Below are 6,901 nucleotides of genomic sequence, written 5' to 3'. Positions count from 1 at the left end.
GATTCTCGTTTGCGATTATTTGAGGGGTGGAGTTGAATCGAGTCACATGCTCATTTCACAAATAAGAGGAAAGTTTTATTTTGATTGAATGGTTGTTTGCAGTTTTAATCGGCTTTTTCAACATAAAATAAAGACAATGGGGTCAATTGTAACATTTTACTCCTTGTGTTTGAGAGTAAACCATGCATTTTCTGTTTGGATTACAGAGATAACGGCTACGCCATTTAATAGAAGGCTGTTAAGTGACTAATGTGTAATTAGTTCGTTTCACGTTTTGAACCCACTGGATAGGTGGGCGTTAACATACAGGACTTTCAAGCCAGAGAGTGGAGTTCACTTCCCGGGGAAAACTAAAGCCTTTCACCCAGGAAATGTGTGTTCTTTAGGAGTGTTTTAATCCAAATTACGATCTTTTTCCTAATCTTAAAGCTATAGTGCGTAGTTTCTGTCGCCCCCCCCCCCCATGAGGAATTCAAAGTAATGACAACAACACTGTCTGCGCATCCACATGATACAAGCCTTCCGTGATTGCGCACGCGCCCCCACCCCGCCTCCACGCAGTTGCTAGTAGCCAAGGAGGACACGGAGGATTAAAAAAACCTGATGGACTCTTCAGAAGAGGTCATTATCTTCACTTGAGTTTCTGAGCAGGAAAGTCACCGGACGCCACAATCTTCTGAACACAGTCATACTGAGCAATACAGAGAGAGTTGTGTGGAGCTGATAGTCTTAATAGCTTTGTAGCAACTCATTTGGCCACGGCTTGAATGTAACGGCCGTTCATTACTATCAAAAAGTTATGCATTAAAGCTTTAACGAGTCGTTTTGGTGCCTAATCTTAATTTTCGTCGCAGCAAAATGCTCACATTTTGTGGACTAAATTTAACCGCAATGTCCGCCGAAACGACCAGCTGTTGTGGTGCTTTGTACCCAGCTCAAAGTCACATATTTTCGGGTAACTGAGCCACCAACTACCGCTGATACAACGGTGGTCTGTAGCCCGGGTCATGAAGCTCTGTAAGCTTAAACAACTAAGAACTGCCACTCGCCGTCATGGAGCTCGTAGTCAGCCGGCGTCACGTGACCAGCCGGCAGTCTCCTAATTATGTAGGATATCATACGTTTTGGTGTGCATACATTTTCGTACGATATCATATGGACTTGTTCATTAGAATGCGTTGTACAGACAATAGCATATCAATTGTTTTGTTTTTTTCTTTTCCTAGGCCTTCAGCATAGCATAATGTGGTGTTGTGGTATCGACAAAGAGTTAGGAGTTTGTCTCTTCATGTTTTTTGTTTGTCATTTTGTCCTTTTAGAGCTGACACATCTGTCCTTTTTCACTATGACAATGTTGTGTATTTATGTGTGTATGAGTTGATTTAATGTGTATGTGTATTGATTTGTTTGTCCTTTATTTCCATGGATATAGCACTTTGTGAACTATTGTTTTTAAAGGTGCTATAGAAATAGTTATTATTATTATTATTATTATTATTATTATTATTATTATTATTTATCTCAGAGGAACCCTGGTTGTCCTCTGTTTCCATTTTTAAAAACTAGCACTTTTTTAAAAAATATGATTCTTTGCATTATAGCTAAAAGCTAACACTTGTTATGGTTTTGGTGTTTTGTCTTGTCTTATCGTAGTCTGTTTTCTTGTCATTTTTGTAGCCTAGTTTTCTGTCATGTCTTGTTTCCTTCTGTTGTGTGATTACTGGTCTTGTTTTATGTTCTGTTTCCTGTTTTATTTTGATAGTCTGTTCTCTGTCTTGTCTTGTCTGGTTTTACTTCCTGTGTTTTCCCGCTCTTCTGATTGCCTGATGTTTTCCACCTGTTTCCCAGCCCTTGTGTCACCTGCCTCTTGTTACCTCGTTACCCTCTGTATTTAGTCGTTGTGTTCCCTTTGTTCTCTGTGTCAGATCATTATGTGTGTGTTTGTTCTGGTTGTGTTTCTCTGTGTCAGCTATTCTCTGGACTCCCTTGGTTATTTTTTGTGTTTTGGTTTAATAAATCCTCAACTTCAACTTTCTCCTGCCTGCCTGCCTGCCTGCTCTCTGCCTTTTGGTCCTCAACTTCCTGGAACTTAACAACACCAATAAGTGCAATATAGAGTAACTGCTATTTCCACAATTGCGTGAACACACTTTGGGTTCACACAACAGCAGGAGATGAATTGTAAAGGCACCAAGACCTGAAAGGTCGCAAATGTCTCAAGTAATAGTCAGTGACGGCGGCAACCTTCCCAAACAAGATAGGAACAGTACTACCTGTTCCAAAACACACAGGGAAATATGTAGACCTTTGGGTGTGCATCTATCTCCTGCCCTGCCAGCAGGGCTTTGGTGTCACTAAAGATGCTCCAAGATCTGATGTTAACATATGTCAGGGGGTGGCTGCAAGGAAAGAAAAATACACTGCTATCAGATAAAAACAATGGACCTGCAAAAGGTCAAGTGCTCAGATATTCAAAAAAACAGCCATATTCAGTGGGACAGCCTTGTATGTTCAAGGTTAATTTATTGTCATTGTTTAACACAGGGTTACACAACGGAATGCAAGTTGTAGTCCCTTTATGCTCCACAAGAATCAAAATAAAACTTCTTTTTATGGTGGAGTTAGGTTGAGAAGTCATACAGCCTGAGGAAAGGAGCTTTTCTAGTCTCGTGGTGCAACAGCCGATATGTATCTCAGGCCAGACAGCAGCAGGGTGAAGGCTGTGGCTGGGTGGCAATTGTCTTTTATTATCCTTTGGACTCCAATATCACTAATGCTCAGTAGATGGTTGACATTTAAAGACAGGGTTAGTAATGTTGAAAAGCTAGTAAGATTTGAAAGTAGCATCTCCCCTGGGCTACGTCTAACCCAGGGGTGGGCAATTAATTTTCCCAAGGGGCCACATGAGAAACAGGGACTGCTGTTAAGGACCGGACCTATAGGCTAAACTCAATACTGCTCAATATTAATTTAATGTTGTTCTCTGGGCATATTAGCGCAGCAGAGTCCACCAAACACTCTTTAATAAACTCCCCCTTCAGAAAATGGCTTACTGTTTTTAGCGATTTTGTGGGATATCACAAAGCTGGTCTTGACGCCTGGTTAAAAAGCCTTGTTGCTTTTGCAGCTTAACTAGCAAAGCTTCAGATGTCCGTGGCCGCTCTGCATCAGTCAAGTTGTTGTATTTCTCTGCGTGTTTGGTATTGTAGTGGCGATTCAAATTATAATCCTTTAAAGGACAATTCAGCGCAAAACGAACCCTAGGGGTTAATAACAGATGTGTACCCACTCTGTCGCTCTCTAGGACACGATTTCATGCTAATCAAATGTGTTTGTAGCTTGAAACAAGCTAGCACGGACCGCTGATTAGCTTACAATGCTAGTATTCGGGGCACAGGGAAAGTAAAAACAAATCGCTATTTATACCACTAAAAAGGCTCAAAATATCACCACACTTCAACGGTAGCATAACGAGGGTCCCTAAATGTTAACCGAAGCATTGAGAACTTGAGACAGTTTATCTTAAAAAGAGAGTTTAGAAAGACAGTAGCTCCCAAGTCGGCGGCCGCCTGTATACGAGAACGTGACTGTCTTGCATTCCGTGACAGCTCATTCACGTCCATGCTAACATCTCTTGTGAGCTCAGTTCGCGGCTCGCCGACATGGGGGTCCGACACATTGCAGTTCTTCTTCTACGTCTTTTTAATTGTGACTTGCAACCAGAGAAGATAAAGCTGCATACTTTCACACAAAAAAAACGCAACAACAAAAAAACAGTCGCCTTCAAAATAAAAGCAATGCAGTTGTATTCCATGCATGATGTACACTTATTTACGTTTGATTGCTAACTTCTCATTGACCTCACGCGGGCCCGTTAGGGCTGCCCAAAGGGCCGGATGTGGCCAGGGGGCCGTACAATGCCCAGGTCTGGTCTAACCCGTCCCCCTGCCCTCGGGGATCCGACCCACACACAGACGTGCACGAGCGCCACTGCTTCAGAGCAGAGCGGAGAAAGGACCGCAGTTATATTTAATGTCTCATTTACCGCTAAGCTAACGGCTAATATTATCATACCGAATGTTTAAAACAATGCAGAATAGTCCTGGTATATCCGCGTATGTAAACATGGAGATAGCGACCCTACGCAGTAGCCTGACGTGCCCCTTAAAAAAATTTAACTACATGTCGAGGTGACGCACGTCAATCGGCCGTGGCTTGTTAGCGTTGCATTTCCCCCGACTCATTTCCTGGTTCTCCTTCTCCATAAACAACATGAAATCAAGGAGAGGGTTAACTTTTCCTGCTACAGATTTCCGACCGTGGTCAGAAAGTACAGGGGAGACACTTTGTTTCTCCCGTTATGCCTCTCTAGAGTCCTCGCTCCATAATCCCTGACACTCTCTCACTCGCTCTACCACACACTCCCCACGCACACACACACATGCCGGCCCTACTATTCTCTTAAAGAGATCGACGCAGACACCGATGCACAAGTATAAACTTCAGGCCACTTATGTAGGCTACGGCGAGAGCTCTGTGTGGAGCCTCCGCAGAACTCCATAAATCAGCCTTAAGGGTGAGCCTAGCTACCCTGCGAAGGAAACCCATTTATCTCACTTGTAATTGCGATCTCATTCGTTCAGTCATTACCCAAATCGTCTTGCTGAAGGTGAGGGTTGGAACATGCTGTAGATCAACCAGTAAATTAAGATAATTGTCTTCACTCCCAACCAAACAGCTGCAACTGGAGGGATAGAATATGCTAAAATCAGTCGGCTTCATGCTAGGTAAAGGTTATTAAGTAAGCATTTGTTTGTTTTTTACACACAAACCTTCATGCAGTTTAAGGCGTGACAGAATATATTTTGATTAGAAGAACTAACAGGGAGTTGACAGATGTGGCCTCGGGCTGCACGTGCATTCTCCTGCCAGTGCTGATGACTGATGGAGTGGATCCAGGCATCAAGTGTAAATGTTTAGTCATAGGCACAGTCACAGTGACCTGCATTAACATTAAAAAAGACAGAGTGTGTGTGTGTGTGTGTGTGTGTGTGTGTGTAACTTGTAGCCTAACTAAAGCTTTCAGATTAGACAAAAAAGTACAATATTTCTCTCTGAAATGTAACTGAGTAGAACTAGAAAGTGGCATGAAAAGAAAAGACTCAAGTAAAGTACAAATACCTCAAATTTGTACTTAAGTGCAGTACTTGAGTAAATGTACTTAGTTACATTACAGCACTGCTAGACACTGGTGGTGATGGTGCTGAATGAAGAGGATGCGGAGATCTGGTGATCTCAGACCTGGGCGCTGGCTGTGAACGTGGAGGGCGAGGGTCGGGACGATTCACACTGAAACGAGAGACTGTTAGACTTTAGACTTCATTGTGCCCAAATTGAAATTCTTTGTCACAAACACTGTACGTTATGGACACAGCACACTTACAGACAAACAAAAATACAAACATAAAATGACAGCAACAGAGAGGAGAAATTTTAAATATCGACAGCAATGATGTGATTGGCTGATAGAGATTGTAGCTACATCTGGTTGGTTTAACTAAGACAGTAAATGCCCCTAACAGCTGATAAGGGAGAGGGAGAGGACAGAGGGGAATGAGAATGAGTGATGAACGTAAGATAGTCTTCCTGGCTGAACTTACGTTATAAGCTTCATATCTAACTTTCATTCATCAATCACATCTACATAATACTCATGTAAATTCTTTTCTTTGAATGTTTTTCAATCAAATCCTTCCCAGTCTCGCACTGCCAGACGTTTCTCCACAGCGCTGCAGAGGAGGGTCTGGCTAGTCCACACAGCATTCTGGCATGGGAGAAAAACGTGCTCTGGTTTATTGCCATTTCTTTAAACCAATCACAATCGTCTTGGGCGGCGCATGGAGCAACGGCGCTTCTGCAAAATAGCCTCAGGAAGGAACTTGTTTGGGTGGAACGTGTGATCGCATGAACGCATGATCCAGCGGAATTTCCGGCAGCAATCACGGAAGTGGAACGTCGTGAATATAGACTATTGTTGTCCGTTAATAAAGTTGGGACAGATTTCAAAGGGAATGGTCAAAAATCGAAGCAGCAGAAAAGAAGATATCCTGATTTTTATTCCCTAGTTTAGGTCAAACTACTTAAACACTGGAATTGAATTAAGTCTTTCATTAGACTCTTCCTGTCTGGAAGTCCTGTTTAAATTCCCAGACAAAGAACAACTGAAGTGGAACGTCGTGGATATAGACTAAATCCTAGCAAACCTGTCTCAAGCTCCTGGATAGCCGTTTCATAGATGACACCAACACCCAGGGCCGTGTTTCGGGGCCCTTATTTTGTCAAACTACGATGGGGCGGGGGGGGGGAGAGATTCAAACCTTTAAGATGATCCGTAGCGATGCATCAATCTGTTACACTTTAGGAGGAAAATAGGCTAGATTCGTAAAAAACACTCTCAAATTCAAATTAAACCTCTCAAGTTGACCCAAGCAATTTAAACCTACAGAAAATGATAATAAAAAAGTTAACAATGAGGCTCCTCTACGTCAATAAATGCAACAGATGCAGGATTTTCCTCAAACAGGTTTATTTTAAAATGTTTAGAACAAAGAAGGCTACTTGCTAGTGGCTACAAATTATTTCTCCCTAAATATATTGAGGTTGAACGGGCTGAACTTGTAGCTTGGGGGGCCCCATAGTGGCTACAGGGGCCCAATGCATCTGCATAGCCCGCCTGTACGAAGAAACGGCTCTGCCAACACCAGCCATGGTGCTCTACTTATAGCTGAATGTTAAAGCCAGATGAATTGTGACAGCTTCAGTCCAGTACGAAGAATCCACCTGAGGCTATCTGGAGTGCTCCATCTTTGGATCAGCTTTGCCCAGGAAGCTCCTGGAATAC

Source organism: Sander vitreus, chromosome 20 (assembly GCF_031162955.1).
Source record: "Sander vitreus isolate 19-12246 chromosome 20, sanVit1, whole genome shotgun sequence".
Lineage (NCBI taxonomy): Eukaryota > Metazoa > Chordata > Actinopteri > Perciformes > Percidae > Sander > Sander vitreus.
Note: the sequence above shows the minus strand (reverse complement) of the source record.